The sequence below is a fragment of the Salmo salar genome, chromosome ssa13, assembly GCF_905237065.1.
Source record: "Salmo salar chromosome ssa13, Ssal_v3.1, whole genome shotgun sequence".
Lineage (NCBI taxonomy): Eukaryota > Metazoa > Chordata > Actinopteri > Salmoniformes > Salmonidae > Salmo > Salmo salar.
In genome coordinates, this window is record NC_059454.1 from 94,229,010 (window position 1) to 94,246,729 (window position 17,720).

The 17,720-nt window shown below is 43.6% G+C and overlaps 1 long non-coding RNA gene across 1 annotated transcript; it reads right to left on the minus strand.

Moving 5' to 3' along the window:
- Positions 1 to 14,084: 14,084 nt before the first annotated feature.
- LOC106568257 (uncharacterized) lies at positions 14,085 to 16,548 on the minus strand. The gene is made up of 3 exons (XR_006758468.1): positions 16,284 to 16,548; positions 15,324 to 15,821; positions 14,085 to 14,278 (listed from the first exon to the last, which is right to left on the minus strand). It is a non-coding gene; the product is annotated as an uncharacterized lncRNA (long non-coding RNA).
- Between the last annotated feature and the right edge of the window lie 1,172 nt (positions 16,549 to 17,720).

A 17,720-nucleotide genomic window follows, 5' to 3' on the forward strand; every position in this document is an offset into this window, starting at 1 on the left:
TGAAACACAGGCTTCTAGCGAGGGCAATTTTGGGGCTTCACCATGTTTCATTGAAATGTACAGCTGTGTGTCGTCCGCATAGCAGTGAAATTTAACATTATGTTTTTGAATTACATCCCCAAGAGGTAAAATATATAGTGAAAACAATAGTGGTCCTAAAACGGAACCTTGAGGAACACCGAAATTTACAATTGATTTGTCAGAGGACAAACCATTCACAGAGACAAACTGATATCTTTCCGACAGATAAGATCTAAACCAGGCCAGAACTTGTCCATGTAGACCAATTTGGGTTTCCAATCTCTCCAAAAGAATGTGGTGATCGATGGTATCGAAAGCGGCACTAAGATCTAGGAGCACGAGGACAGATGCAGAGCCTCGGTCTGACGTCATTAAAAGGTCATTTACCACCTTCACAAGTGCAGTCTCAGTGCTATGATGGGGTCTAAAACCAGACTGAAGCGTTTCGTATACATTGTTTGTCTTCAGGAAGGCAGTGAGTTGCTGTGCAACAGCTTTTTCAAAATTTTTTGAGAGGAATGGAAGATTCGATATAGGCCGATAGTTTTTTATAATTTCTGGATCAAGATTCGGCTTTTTCAAGAGAAGCTTTATTACTGCCACTTTTAGTGAGCTTGGTACACATCCGGTGGATAGAGAGCCGTTTATTATGTTCAACATAGGAGGGCCAAGCACAGGAAGTAGCTCTTTCAGTAGTTTAGTTGGAATAGGGTCCAGTATGCAGCTTGAGGGTTTGGAGGCCATGATTATTTTCATCATTGCGTCAAGAGATATAGTACTAAAACACTTTAGTATCTCCCTTGATCCTAGGTCCTGGCAGAGTTGTGTAGACTCAGGACAATGGAGCTTTGGAGGAATACCCAGATTTAAAGAGGAGTCTGTAATTTGCTTTCTAATGATCATGATCTGTTCCTCAAAGAAGTTCATAAATTTATTACTGCTGAAGTGAAAGCCATCCTCCATTTGCAAAGGCTGCTTTTTTGTTAGCTTTGCGACAGTATCAAAAAGAAATTTCGGATTGTTCTTATTTTCCTCAATTAAGTTGGAAAAATAGGATGATCGAGCAGCAGTGAGGGCTCTTCGATACTGCACGGTACTGTCTTTCCAAGCTAGTCGAAGACTTCCAGTTTGGTGTGGCGCCATTTCCGTTCCAATTTTCTGGAAGCTTGCTTCAGAGCTCGTGTATTTTCTGTATACCAGGGAGCTAGTTTCTTATGACAGATGTTTTTAGTTTTTAGGGGTGCAACTGCATCTAGGGTATTGCGCAAGGTTAAATTGAGTTCCTCGGTTAGGTGGTTAACTGATTTTTGTCCTCTGATGTCCTTGGGTAGGCAGAGGCAGTCTGGAAGGGCATCAAGGAATCTTTGGGTTGTCTGAGAATTTATAGCACGACTTTTAATGCTCCTTGGTTGGGGTCTGAGCAGATTATATATTAAAGGGCACTTCATTTAATATACAGTGCCTTCAGAAAGCATTCACACTCCTTGACTTATTGCACATTTTATTGTGTTACAGCTTCATAAAAAAAAAAATATATGTTTTTTCTCATTTACACACAATACCTCATAATGACAAAGTGAAAACATGTTTTTTGACATTTTTGTACATTTCTAAAAAATGTAATACAGAAATATCTGATTTACTTAAGTATTAACTACAATATTGTTGATCTATCCTCAGTTTTCTCAGCCATTAAACTCTGTAACTGTTTTAAAGTTATATTGGCCTCATGGTGAAATCCCTGAGAGGTTTCCTTCCTTTCTGGCGATTGAGTTAGGAAGGACGCCTGTATCTTTGTTGTCACTGGGTGCATTGATATACCATCCAAAGTGAAATTAATAACTTCACCCTGCTCAAAGGGATATATTCAATGTCTGCTTAAAATTAGTTTTTATCTACCAATACAGTGCCTTGCAAAAAAGTATTCATCCCCCTTGATGTTTTTTCCTATTTTGTTGCATTACAACCTGTAATTAAAATTTATTTTTATTTTTATTTCATGTAATGGACATAGACAAAATAAACCAAATTGGTGAAGTGAAATGAAAAAAATGACTTGTTGCAAAAAATTCAAAAAAATGTTAAACGGAAAAGTGGTGCGTGCGTATGTATCACCCCCTTTGCTATGAAGCCGCTAAATAAGATCTGGTGCAACCAATTACCTTCAGAAGTCACATAATTAGTTAATTAAAGTCCACCTGTGTGCAATCTAAGTGTCACATGATCTGTCACATGATCTCACTATATGTACATCTGTTCTGAAAGGCCCCAGAGTCTGCAACACCACTAAGCAAGCGGCACCATGAAGACCAAGGAGCTCGCCAAACAGGTCAGGGACAAAGTTGTGGAGAAGTACAGATCAGGGTTGGCTTACAAAAAATATCAGAAACTTGGAACATCCCACAGAGCACCATTAAATCCATTATTAAAAAATGGAAAGAATATAGCACCACAACAAACCTGCGAAGAGCGGGCCGCCCACCAAAACTCATGGACCAGGCAAGGAGGGCATTAATCAGAGGCAACAAAGAGACCAAAGATAACCCTGAAGGAGCTGCAAAGCTCCACAGCAGAGATTGGAGTATCTGTCCATAGGACCACAATAAGCTGTACACTCCACAGAGCTGGGCTTTATGGAAGAGTGGCCAGAAAAAAGCCATTGCTTAATTAAAGAAGGGAAAAAAAAGCTAACACTTTTGGTGTTCGCCAAAATGAATGTGGGAGAACCACCAAACATATGGAAGAAGGTACTCTGGTCAGATGAGGATACAAATGAGCTTCTTGGCCATCAAGGAAAATGCTATGTATGGCGCAAACCCAATGCCTCTCATCACCTCGAACACCATCCCCACGGTGAAGCATGGTGGTGGCAGCATCATACTGTTGGGGATGTTTTTCATCGCAGGGACTGGGAAACTGGTCAGAATTGAAGGAATGATGGATTGCGCTAAATACAGGGAAATTCTTGAGGGAAACCGGTTTGTCTTCCAGAAAGTTGAGACTGAGATGGATGTTCCCCTTCCAGCAGGACAATGACCCTAAGCATACTGCTAAAGCAACACTCGAGTGGTTTAAGGGGAAACATTTAAATGTCTTGGGATGGCCTAGCCAAAGCCCAGACCTCAATCCAATTGAGAATCTGTGGTATGACTTAAATATTGCTGTACACCAGCGGGGGAGTGGGGGGGTTTGGGGGGGGGGGAAATAGTTATGCACGCTCAAGTTGTTTTTTTGTTTTGTTTCACCCAAAAATATTTTGCATCTTCAAAGTGGTAGGCATGTTGTGTAAATCAAATGATACAACCCCCCCCCCCATAAAACAATTTTAATTCCAGGTTGTAAGGCAACAAAATAGGAAAAATGCCAAAGGGGGTGAATTTTTTCGCAAGCCACTGTAGGTGCCCATTGCGTGGCATTGGAAAGCCTCCCTGGTCTTTGTTTGAAATACACTGTTCGACTGAGGGACCTTACAGATAATTGTATGGGGTACAGAAATGAAGTAGGCATTCAAAAATCATGTTAAACACTATTGCACACAGAGTGAGTCCATGCAACTTATTTTGTGACTTGTTAAGCACTTTTACCACTAAATTAATTTAGGCTTGCCTTAACAAAGGGGATTAATACTGATTGCCTGAAACATTGAAGTTTTATATTAATTTGTAAAAATTCCGCTTTTGTCACGATTCCCACCGACAGTGGCGCCCCCTCCTGCTCGGGTGGCGCTCGGGGGTCATCGTCACCGGCCTATTAGCTGCCACCGATTCCCTTTTGCTTTTCCCTTTTTTTATTTTGTGACACCTGTGGTCAATTAGCCATTAGAGGGGCTATTTAGTTTAGCTGGCCCACTCCTGTTCGTGCGGGATTAATGATTGTTTCTTGTCAGACGGCTTATGTTCGTGTCGACGTTGTTGGACGCCGTATGTATTTTCTCCCCTGTGTGTGGGAACATTTGTTTTTTTGTGTGAGTGTATATTAAAAACACCACTACCCTGTGTTCGCTGCTTCCTGCGCCTCATTCCTCCTCCACGATTACCATGCCGTAACAGCTTTGATATTATGGGATATTGGGGTTAGGCCGGTAACACAAAATCTAAATGTAATCCGTTTTTAAATTCAGGTTTTAAGACGAGGGAGAGATTATGTCTACATTAAAACCCAAGCTTCCTTATTGTCTGCTTAAAAACAAGATTTAAAATTGCTATATAATATGTTGTCATGACGAACCGGTTTCCTCCTTGTGACATGGGTATCAGTGACGGCTGCTGAGGGGAGAATGGCTCATAATAATGGCCGGAACGGCTCAAGTCAAATCAAATCAAAGTTTATTTGTCACGTGCGCCGAATACAACAGGTGTACAGTGAAATGCTTACTTACAGGCTCTAACCAATAGTGCAAAAAAAGGTATTAGGTGAACAATAGATAAGTAAAGAAATAAAAACAACAGTAAAAAGCCAGTGAAAAACAGCAGCAAGGCTATAAAAGTAGCGAGGCTACATACAGACACTGGTTAGTCAGGCTTATTGAGGTAGTATGTACATGCAGATATGGTTAAAGTGACTATGCATATATGATGAACAGAGAGTAGCAGTAGCGTAAAGAGGGGTTGGCGGGTGGTGGGTGGCGGGACACAATGCCGATAGCCCAGTTAGCCAATGTGCGGGAGCACTAGTTGGTCGGGCCAATTGAGGCAGTATGTACATGAATGTATAGTTAAAGTCACTTTAGATGACCACTGACATGCTGGAGAAGTCTGCTCTTCATGGATGAATCCCAGTTTGAAGTGTACATGGCAGACTGTCAATGTTGTGAACAAAGTGCCCCATTCTGGTGTTCTGGTATGGGCAGGCAGAAGCTACGGACAACAAATACAATTGTGTTTTATCGATGGCGTTTTGAATGTACAGAGATACCGTCACGAGATCCTAAGGCCCGTTGTCGTGCCATTCGTCCACTGCCATCAGCTCATGTTTCAGCATGATATTGCACAGACCCATGTCGCGAGAATCTGTACACAATTCCTGGAATCTGGACATTTCCCAGTTCTTCCATGGCCTGTATACTCACCAGACATGTCACCCATTGAGCCTGTTTGGGATGCTCTGGATCAACATGTACAACATGTTCCAGTTCCCGCCAATGTCCAGCAACTTCGCATAGCCATTGAAGAGTGGGACAACATGCCACAGTCAACAGCCTGATCAACTCTATGCGAAGGAGATGTGTTGTGCGGCATGAGCCAGATACTGACTGGTTTTCTAATCCACGCCCATACCTTTAAAATAATATATATATTTGTGATCAACAGATGCATATCTGTATTCAGTCATGTGAAATCCATAGGGTGACTCTTGTATTATAAGGTTATTGTTTTTTGTTAATGTTTGAACAACTCGCACCACCCGTTATGTTTATCTCCTTTTCTGTGTTGGCCTATGCACTTTTTCTTGATTAATTAAATTTCAAAATAACCGGCCGGTCATTATCGTCAGAAGACGAAGATACTTGTGACACAAATCACCCACCACTCAAGGACCAAGCAGCAGAAGAAGGAGCAGAGGGAATTCGAGTTGGACTGGCGGGAGAAATGGACCTGGGAGGAAGTTCTGGACGGGGCCGGACCTTGGCACCAGGCTGGGGATTATCGACGCCCGCAGTGGGAAATTGAGGCAGCCAAGGCAGAGAGGCGGTGGTACGAGGCCAAGTACGCGCTGAAGGAGAAGCACGAGAGGCACCCCCAAGAAAATTTTGGGGGGCACACGGGTAGTTTGGCTAGGCGTAAGAAGAGCCGGAAGCCAGCTACCCGTGGTTATATGGAGGAGCGTATGGGGTGGAGAGCGCTATGTTTCGCTGAGGAGCGCACTATCTCACCCATACGCACGCACAGTCCAGTGCGCGTTATTCCAGCCCCTCGCAGGTGCCGTGCTAGAGCGGGCATCCAGCCTGGTAGGAGGATGCCTGCGCAGCGCATCTGGTCGCCGGTACGCCTCCGAGGACCAGGCTACCCAACTCCCGCTCTACGCACGGCTACCATCAGGCCCCTGCACAGCCCAGTCTGCCCTGTACGAGCACCCCGCTCGTACAGGGCTACTAGTTCCATCCAGCCAAGACGGGTTGTGCAGGAGGTAAGATCGAGACCGACTGTGCGCCTCCATAGCCCTGGGTTTCCAGCTCCTGTCTCTCGTGCGGACCCGGAAGTGCGTCAACCCAGTCCGACTCGTCCTGTTCCCGCTCCCCGCACTAGCCTGGAGGTGCGAGTACATAATCTGGTAAGCCCAGTACCAGCACCACGCACCAGGCTACAAGTGCGTCAACCCAGCCACGCCAGTCAACAGTCACCAGAGCTGCCCGCCAGTCAACAGTCGTCACCAGAGCTGCCCGCCAGTCAACAGTCGTCACCAGAGCTGCCCGCCAGTCAACAGTCGTCACCAGAGCTGCCCGCCAGTCAACAGTCGTCACCAGAGCTGCCCGCCAGTCAACAGTCGTCACCAGAGCTGCCCGCCAGTCAACAGTCGTCACCAGAGCTGCCCGCCAGTCAACAGTCGTCACCAGAGCTGCCCGCCAGTCAACAGTCGTCAGAGCTGCCCGCCAGTCAACAGTCGTCAGAGCTGCCCGCCAGTCAACAGTCGCCAGAGCTGCCCGCCAGTCAACAGTCGCCAGAGCTGCCCGCCAGTCAACAGTCGCCAGAGCTGCCCGCCAGTCAACAGTCGCCAGAGAGGCCAGACTGCGCTGAACTGCCGGAGTGGCCAGACTGCGCTGAACTGCCGGAGTGGCCAGACTGCGCTGAACTGCCGGAGTGGCCAGACTGCGCTGAACTGCCGGAGTGGCCAGACTGCGCTGAACTGCCGGAGTGGCCAGACTGCGCTGAACTGCCGGAGTGGCCAGACTGCGCTGAACTGCCGGAGTGGCCAGACTGCCCTGAACTGCCGGAGTGGCCAGACTGCCCTGAACTGCCGGAGTGGCCAGACTGCCCTGAACTGCCGGAGTGGCCAGACTGCCCTGAACTGCCGGAGTGGCCAGACTGCCCTGAACTGCCGGAGTGGCCAGACTGCCCCGACTGCCCAGACTGCCCAGACTGCCCAGACTGCCCCGACTGCCCAGACTGCCCAGACTGCCCCGACTGCCCAGACTGCCCAGACTGCCCAGACTGGCCAGACTGCCCCGAGTGGCCAGACTGCCCAGACTGCCCCGAGTGGCCAGACTGCCCAGACTGCCCCGAGTGGCCAGACTGCCCAGACTGCCCCGAGTGGCCAGACTGCCCAGACTGCCCCGAGTGGCCAGACTGCCCAGACTGCCCCGAGTGGCCAGACTGCCCAGACTGTCCCGAGTGGCCAGACTGCCCAGACTGTCCCGAGTGGCCAGACTGCCCAGACTGTCCCGAGTGGCCAGACTGTCCCGAGTGGCCAGACTGTCCCGAACTGCCAGACTGGCCCGACTGCCCCCCGGCGATGCCCGACTGCCCCCCGGCGATGCCCGACTGCCCCTCGGCGATGCCAGAGTGGCCCGACAGCCTGGAACGGCCGGAACCAGAGCCACCTCCAGAAATAGGTGGGTTGGGGAGGGGGGGTGTAGCACAGTGCCGTCGTTGACGGCAGCCACCCTCCCTTCCCTCCCTTTAGAAAAGGGGAATTTTTTTTGGTGTTGCTTGGGGTTATTTTTTAAGGTGCTTCTGGGGTAGCACCTTTAAGGGGGGGGTACTGTCACGTCCTGGCCAGTATAAGGTTAATTGTTTTTGTAGTTTGGTCAGGACGTGGCAGAGGGTATTTTTTTTATGTGGTTCGGGGTGGTGTGTTTGTGTAAAGGGTGTTTGATTTAGTATTTCCGGGTTTTTGGTTGATGGTCTATGTGTTTGTATTCTATGGTTAGTCTGGTGTGTGTGTTTCTATGTTTGGTTAATTGGGGTTGGGACTCTCAGTTGAAGGCAGGTGTTGTCTATCTGCCTTTGATTGAGAGTCCCATATATTAGGGTGTGTTTGTGTGTGATTTGTGGGTGATTGTTCTGTGTTGAGCCTATGCTTTGCAGACTGTCAGTTTATCGTTCGTTTTCTTGTTTGTTGGTTTTGTATTCGTGTTGATTTAATTAAATGTTCAAAATGAACAACTGCACACCTGCTGCGTATTGGTCTACCTTTTCCGATGACGATTTCGCATTATCGTCAGAAGACGAAGATACTTGTGACACATAGATTGGGCCAAATGAATGTATTTACATTGACTGATTACCTTGTGAACTAACTCACTGAAATTGTTGAATGTCAAGTTCATATTTTTATTCAGTGTAACATTCCTAGAATGTTTGAACGTTCATGTTTTTTATGGAAAGTTTCCTTAATGTTCTGAGAACATGACTGTAAATAGAACCATGAGGAACACTGAACATTATGCTGAAATTCAGAAATTGATGCAGAACATTTTTTATTTTTGAAATGTTCTCTGAACAATTTGAGAACATGCTTTTAAAATGAACCATGAGGAAACATTATTGGAAGGTTCTATGCAAAAAAAAACATAGGATAACCATGCTCTCACCAAGCTTTAAGAAACATATGGTTCCCAGACCATTGTGTTAGCTGGGTATATTAAAATTATTGCAACAAAATTGGACTCAGGGGGATTAGGCCCTCAGGGTCAGTAATTAATAAGAAACACAAACGAACCGACCATTTTACAAAATATAACATTGAAGTTAAACACTATGTAATATTGAGTGCAACAGTCTGCAGTATAGGATCTTCCCACTGGGCACACACTGGTTGAATCAATGTTTTTTCCCCTGTCATTTCAATGAAATTGTAGAAGGAAAACACAAAGCGTGGATTGTCTGAAATATCTGATATGCTACAAGAAAGGCACGAAAACAAACATCCAATCTGTATGGTAAACCACCTAAATTGATTGCAAGGAGATGGTTGTCTTGATACCACACAACTATGCAGCTATGTAAACTGTGCATGCATTTGATGATTCATAAAGTGTCAGTATCCGACATGACACAAAGAAAAATCAGAGCAAGATATCAGAAAGGAACACGTCTCCAATTTGATTTTAAATTTCAATGCATCAGTTGTAGATTTATGCAAAGGCAACAGCGAATTTAGAGAACGTACACTACCGTTCAAAAGTTGGGGGTCCACTTAGAAATGTCCTTGTTTTTGAAAGAAAGCCCTTTTTTTTCATTAAAATAACATCAAATTGATCAGAAATACAGTGTAGAAATTGTCAATGTTGTAAATGACTATTGTAGCTGGAAAACGGCTATTATTTTTATGGAATATCTACATAGGCGTACAGAGGCCCATTATCAGCAACCATCACTCCTGTGTTCCAATGGCACGTTGTGTTAGCTAATCCAAGTTTATCATTTTAAAAGGCTAATTGATCATTAGAAAACCCTTTTGCAATTACTTTAGCACAGCTGAAAATGGTTGTTCTGATTAAAGAAGCAATAATGCTGGCCTTCTTTAGACTAGTTGAGTATCTGGAGCATCAGCCTTTGTGGGTTCGATTACAGGCTCAAAATGGCCAGAAACCAAGACCTTTCTTCTGAAACTCGTCAGTCTATTCTTGTTCTGAGAAATAAAGGCTATTACATGCAAGAAATTGCCAAGAAACTGAAGATCTCGTACAACACTGTGTACTACTCCCTTCACAGCTCAAACTGGCCCTAACCATAATGGAAAGAGGAGTGGGAGGCCCCGGTGCACAACTGAGCAAGAGGACAAGTACATTAGTGTCTAGTTTGAGAAACTGACATCTCCCAAGTCCTCAACTTGCAGCTTCATTAAATAGTAGCCGCAAAACACCAGTTTCAACGTCAACAGTGAAGAGTCGACTCCGGGATTCTGGCCTTCTAGGCAGAGTTCCTCTGTCCAGTGTCTGTGTTCTTTTGCCCATCTTAATCTTTTCTTTTTATTGGCCAGTCTGAGATATGGCTTTCTATTTGCAACTCTGCCTAGAAGGCCAGCATCCCGGAGTCGCCTCTTCACTCTTCAAAAGCCTAAGATCACCATGTGCAATGCCAATCACGGGCTGGAGTGATGTAAAGCTCACCGCCATTGGACTCTGAAGCAGTGGAAACGTATTCCCTGGAGTGATGAATCACGTTACCTGCCCAACTGCATAGCGTCAACTGTACATTTTGGTCGAGGAGGAATAATGGTCTACCCGGCACAGCAGAAGAGGACTGGCCATAATAGGCTGTAATAGCAGCAAAGGGGGGGACCAACTCCATATTATTAATGCCCATGATTTTGGAATTAAATATTCGAGCTGGTGTCTACATACATTTAGTCATGTAGTGTATAGCAACACATAACCCAGTGGGAATACGACATGATAAAGACGTATTTTACTGGTTGAAATCTGGTCGGGACGTCTAACCAGATTAAGACGTCTTCGTCTTTTTTACGTCATGAAAAATGTGTTAACTGTTTTTTTTGGTTGAAATCTGACTAAACCAGTTATCTGTACTGGACAAAAATATAAACGCAACATGCAAAGTGTTGGTCCCATGTACTGAAACAAAAGATCCCAGAATCTTCCATATGTACAAAAAGGTTATTTCTCTCACATTTTGTGCACAAGTTTGTTTACACCCTTGTTAGTAAACATTTCTCCTATGCCAAGATAATCCATCCACCAGACAGGTGTGGTATATCAAGAAAGTGATTAAACAGCATGATCATTACACAGGTGCACCTTGAGCTGGGAACAATAAAAGGCCACTCTAAGATGTGCAGTTCTTTTCACACAACACAATGCCACAGATGTCTCAAGGTGAGGGAGCATGCAATTGGCATGCTGACTGCAGGAATGTCTATTAGAGCTGTTTTCAGAGAATTGAATGTTAATTTCTTTACCAACATTGTTTTTAGAGAATTTGGCCGCAGACCACGTGTAACCACGCCAGCCCAGGACCTCCACATCCCCTTTCTTCACCTGTGGGATTGTTTGAGACCTGCCACCCGGACAACTGATGACACTGAGGAGTATTTCTGTCTGTAATAAAGCCCTTTTGTGGGAAAAAAAACGAATTCTGATTGGCTGGGGCTGGCTCCCCAGTGGGTGGGCTTGGCTCCCATGTTTTGCGCCCCTGCTCAGTCATGTGAAATCTACAGATTAGGGCCTAATTTATTTCAATTGACTGATTTCTTTAACTGTAACTCATAAACGCAACATTTTCAATGATTTTACTATGTATGTTCAGTATAAATTCCTCTCAATTAATATAAACAATCTATATAAACATGTGCATAGTGTTTCATAGTGTTTGTGGGCCATGAACCTATTGCATACAGTATAAGACAATTGCACAATTACAGTGATTCAAAGTGGAGTAATCCCAGTGGGCAAAACCTGGTTAAAAAGACGTCAGTAAGAAGTATTTTTATTGACGTCTTATTCAGGTACACAAACTGCTTGAAAAATGACGGTTTTTTTAAAAACTTATTTTTACTGATCAGAATATAATGTATTTTTCTGACCGCCATAAGACCAGTTGCTCATAATTGTTACCACTATATTATGTAGCCTACTTGTCATAGTTTAAGACCTCATCGTAACCTGACTACAGCTTATTACCTACTCTTTGAAAAAATGGTTCTAAAAGTGTTCTTCGGCTGTCCCATAGAAGAACCCTTTTAGGTTCCACGTAGGACCCTTTTGGTTTCCATGTAGAACACTCTCTGGAAAGGGTCCTACATAGAACCCAAAAGGGTTCTACCTGGAACCAAACAGGGTTCTTCAAATGGTTTTCAAATGGGGACAGTGAATAACCCTTTTAGGTTCTAGATAGGACCTTTTTTATAAGAGTACTTTAAAAAGTATTGCAAAAGATAACGTTGGATTATGAAAAAATTGTTCATTACATTTCTATTTATTTCCATTGTCAACAATTAAAGTTAATCTGCAACATATTCTTACATTTAAAATAGATCAAGCAATGGCAAAAATCTTTTAAAAAAATATATATCTTACATCTGCATACAGTGGGGGAAAAAAGTATTTGATCCCCTGCCAATTTTGCACGTTTGCCCACTGATAGAGAAAGGATCAGCCTATAATTTTAATGGTAGGTTTATTTGAACAGTGAGAGACAGAATAACAACAAAAATATCCAGAAAAACACGTCAAAAATATTATAAATTGATTTGCATTTTAATGAGGGAAATAAGTATTTGACCCCCTCTCAATCAGAAAGATTTCTGGCTCCCAGGTGTCTTTTATACAGGTAACGAGCTGAGATTAGGAGCACACTCTTAAAGGGAGTGCTCCTAACCGCAGCTTGTTACCTGTAAAAAAGACACCTGTCCACAGAAGCTATCAATAAATCAGATTCCAAACTCTCCACCATGGCCAAGACCAAAGAGCTCTCGAAGGATGTCAGGGACAAGATTGTAGACCTGCACAAGGCTAGAATGGGCTACAAGACCATCGCCAAGCAGCTTGGTGAGAAGGTGACAACATTTGTTGCGATTATTCGCAAATGGAAGAAACACAAAAGAACTGTCAATATCCCTCGGCCTGGGGCTCCATGCAAGATCTCACCTCGTGGGGTTGCAATTGTAACAGTGTAGGTTCCGTCCCTCTCTTCGCCCCAACCCGGGCTCGAACCAGGGACCCTTGCACATATCAACAACTGACACCCACCGAAGCATCGTTACCCATCGTGCCACAAAAGCCGCGGCCCTTGCAACGCAAGGGGCAACCCTACTTCAAGTCTCAGAGCGAGTGACGTCACCGATTGAAACGCTATTAGCGCGCACCACCGCTAACTAACTAGCCATTTCACATCGGTTACACTCACCCCCCCTTTGACCTCCTCCTTTTCCGCAGCAACCAATGATCCGGGTCAACAGCATCAATGTAACAGTGTAGGTTCCGTCCCTCTCTTCGCCCCAACCCGGGCTCGAACCAGGGACCCTTGCACACATCAACAACTGACACCCCACGAAGCATCGTTACCCATCGCGCCACAAAAGTCGCGGCCCTTGCAACGCAAGGGGCAACCCTACTTCAAGTCTCAGAGCGAGTGACGTCACCAATTGAAACGCTATCAGCGCTCACCACCGCTAACTAACTAGCCATTTCACATCGGTTACACAATGATCATGAGAACGGTGAGGAATCAGCCCAGAACTACACGGGGGGATCTTGTCAATTATCTCAAGGCAGCTGGGACCATAGTCACCAAGAAAACAATTGGTAACACACTACGCCGTGAAGGACTGAAATCCTGCGGTGCCCGCAAGGTCCCCCTGCTCAAGAATACATATACATGTCCGTCTGAAGTTTGCCAATGAACATCTGAATGATTCAGAGGACAACTCGCCGTGTTTGGAGGATGAGGAATGCTGCCTATGACCCCAAGAACACCATCTCCACCGTCAAATATGGAGGTCTAAACATTATGCTTTGGGGGTGTTTTTCTGCTAAGGGGACAGGACAACTTCACCGCATCAAAGGGACGATGACCATGTACCGTCTAATCTTGGGTGTGAACATCCTTCCCTCAGCCAGGGCATTGAAAATGGGTCGTGGATGGGTATTCCAGCATGACAATGACCCAAAACACACGGCCAAGGCAACAAAGGAGTGGCTCAAGAAGAAGCACATTAAGGTCCTGGAGTGGCCTAGCCAGTCTCCAGACCTTAATCCCATAGAAAATCTGTGGAGGGAGCTGAAGGTTCGAGTTGCCAAACGTCAGCCTCGAAACTTTAATGACTTGGAGAAGATCTGCAAAGAGGAGTGGGACAAAATCCCTCCTGAGATGTGTGCAAACCTGGTGACCAACTACAAGAAACGTCTGACCTCTGTGATTGCCAACAAGGGTTTTGCCACCAAGTACTAAGTCATGTTTTGCAGAGGGGTCAAATACTTATTTCCCCCATTAAAATGCAAATCATTTTATAACATTTTTGACATGCGTTTTTCTGGATTTTTTTGTTGTTATTCTGTCTCTCACTGTTCAAATAAACCTACCATTACGATTATAGACTGATCATTTCTTTGTAAGTGGGAAAACATACAAAATCAGCAGGGGATCAAATACTTTTTTCCCCCACTGTACAGCAATTGTTCCATAATTCACCCACAGAAATTACATGCATAGAAATACTGGGAGTACATAAAGGCCCATTGATTTATTTGATTTAATAAGAGTGGTGTGAAGAGGTAGATCCTCATCAAGGACCTCTGAGCACAGAAGGCGATCTGGAGCGTAGTGGCCCTCTTGAAGAGTCATGTGATGGGTCAGATCTGGAGTGAAGCGAATCAGCGCATTACAATTTTACCAATTTGAAAAGGACATTCTTGAAGAAACTTTGGAATCAGCTGGGTAAAAGTGTTTCTATGGTACTAGTTAAAGAATTTTGTGGCAGTTACAGTGCCTTCGGAAAGTATTCAGACCCCTTCACTTTTTCCACATTTTGTTAGGTTACAGCCTTACTCTAAAATACATTACATTGTTTTTTCTTCTCATTAATTCTAATTTCTTCTCATTTCTTCTCACACAATTCCCCATAATGACGAAGCAAAAACAGGGTTTTATAAATGTTTGCTAATTTAACAAAAGAACTGAAATCACATTTACATAAGTATTCAAACCCTTTACTCAGTACTTTGTTGAAGCACCTTTGGCAGCGGTTACAGCCTTGAGTCATCTTGGAATGATGCTACAAGCTTGGCAAACCTGTATTTGGGGAGTTTCTCCCATTCTTCTCTGCAGATTCTCTCATGCGCTGTAAAGTTGGACGGGGAGTGTTGCTGCACAGCTCTTTTCATCTCTCCAGAGATGTTCGATTGTGTTCAAGTCTGGGCTCTGGCTGGGCCGCTCAAGGACATTCAGAGACTTGTCCCGACCCCACTCCTGTGTTGTCTTGACTGTGTGCTTAGGGTTATTGTCCTGCTGGAAGGTGAACCTGAGTACTCTGGAGCAGGTTGTCATCAAGGATTTCTCTGTACTTTGCTCTGTTCATCGTTATAGCATAGAGATGTCTTCAACAAAGAGCAACTTGCTCATAATGATTTGTAAAGCAAATCATATCCTATTTAACTTGACTTTTTTTCCAGGTGCAAAACCCCTGTCCTGATTCAGACACCTCATTTGAGTCATGTAAAGTTTCTCCCATTTCTCTTTTGCTCATTCTCCCTGTTGTTCACTAAAACTCACACACGTGCACAGTTGCAGAGAAGAGGAAGAGATTTGCGAATTATACCCATTTCTAACACTGTTTGTGGCAGGAATGATGACAGACAACTTTTGAACAATATAATATTTCTTTGCCTCTTTACATATACTTACATGTTTGTATATAACTTTCTTCTTTTAAGACTGCCAAGCTGTCCTCAATTGGAGAACCTCTGTCCTAGACAATGTCCTCAGGATTATGGAGCGGTGTGTTTATAAAAAGTTGTTAGAATATTACATCATGTATTATTATTAAGCAAAACTTTACCATTTAGAGAGGTGTTAAACATTTTCCTTATCCAACTGTCAAATTTTAAAATCCTCTTTCTTAATGTTTCAGATTGATTACCAATTAATGAATGTCCCACTTCAATATGAAGGGACAGAGGAGCAAACATGCCTTTGCTACCACTTTTAGTAGATTCTGACTGTTAAATATATTTTACCGCACGTTACTGTTATGTCGTATCCTGCATGCCCACATTATGCAAATCGTTAATTTAAATGTTTTATGCTTACAGTAAGTGTCATGAAGTGTTGCGGGCCCTCTGAAAAGTCCCCAAATATGCCCCTGAGCCGTGTTGGAGAAGAATCAGGACAAGGGTTTTGCACCTGGAAAAAAAGGTGAGATAGGATTGGATTTGATTTGCTATGCAATTATATATTATTAGAAGCGGTGCTATTTCAATTGGAACTACTTACACTACACCCTTAGAAAAAAATAGTTATTCAGCTGTCCCAATAGGAGAACCCTCTTGGGTTCCAGGTAGAACCCTGTGTGGAAAGGGTTCTACCTGGAAACAAAAATGTTTTTTCAAAGGGTTCTCCTATTGGGACAGCCGATGAACCCTTTCAGATTCTAGATACCACATTTTTTTTCTAAGAGTGTAAGATCAGAATCTTGAGCAGCTGAACAGCATGTCTCTTGGGCAATCCAGTCTTAGTGAGACCTGATGCAGAGAACTTTTATGATCATCAGCATAGCAAGTACAAACTTTGCTCTTACAATGCTGGTTAGTAGGAGGAAATACACATTGAAGATCAAAGTATCAAACATTTTTGCACACAACTTACTGTAAATGAGTATGGATTTAAGGAGGGGTGGTTCTGATCTCTCCTTTCCCTGGGATGTGCCAGAATATGTCACTGGTAACTGAGTGGGTGGCCAAGCACTGCTGTAGATGCCATACATCCAGTCACTGACATGTGTTAGCAGTTGACGTTACTCTTCAATGACACAGACCCCAAAGCAAATTAGGGGGAGGAAATAGGTTTTTTCAAATCTGTTATGCAGAGAGGTAGATGTTCATTCTTCCCTGTCTTCAGTCATTGTCGTCAGTCATTCTCTCCACAGAACAAAGGGACAGGGTGTACTTTATAACCCAGCTCTAGCCTGTGGTTGACCAATTAGAATTCCTTGCAATAAAACTGGGCCAATGGCCAAATAACAAGTATCCTATTTCAGGGTCAATGTATAAACAATTTGGACCAAAGAGAACTTGCCACGAGTCCTGGACTGAAATTCCTCCCATGTCTCTGACCCATTGATCATTAATCCCCTATTACTGAAAAAACACTTCCATCTATCGTTAGTACTCCAAAAAACAGTTATCAACCAAAATAAGATGTATTTTTCATGATTCAAAAAGACATCATAAAGAAGACGTCTTAATCTGGTTATATGACGTCCCGACAAGATTTCAACCCATAAAAGACGTTTTTATCACGTCGTATACCCACTGGGATTGATTTATGAGTGTGTGATACAAATGCTGTAGCCTGTTTTGGTGACAATTTATTGATGACAGAAAATGTTGCGTTCACAAATTATGATGGCATAATGTATACATCAATGCAATGCCAAAGAAATGTCAGACTTGAGACGTTAAATGATTTAGCATGTCATCTTTGACATCTTAAATAGGATCCAAGCCATAAGTGGTTGACTGAAACATTGTCGCTATCTGCTGGTAAGCATTGTTTATGGTGACTCACTGTTTTAAAATGGGTGGCAATTTGTATATGGCTAAATTCTTAAAGGCACTATGTGTAATTTCAACACCCTGACACTACCACTTTGTTTGGTAACTTGATTGATGGAGCTGGGGAAATACAGCCTAGTATGGGATAGGGTAAGGCATTTTTACTAAGCATTTATCAGATATTCTTCAAGAATGAACATGTAGCCTATAATGAGCAATTGAAATTATTGAACAGCAGGAAATCTTTCAGATTGTGCCCCTGAACACAAACAGTTCCAAGGCACTGATATTCTCGGTTTCCACTAGTTACCACAGCCACAAAGTAAAAATAGTCTATAGGCCTATTGTAAAAAATCATAAATTAAGACCAAAAAGTTCATTTTTGTTTTTAGGGTGAGGCATAAAGCTAGCAGTGTGATTAAGGTTGGGGTTAAGTTTAGGGTTAGATTTAAAATCAGAATTTAAGAAGATAAATTGTAGAAATGGGCGGGGTTTGACGTTATGGCAACTAATGACGACCAATATTCTT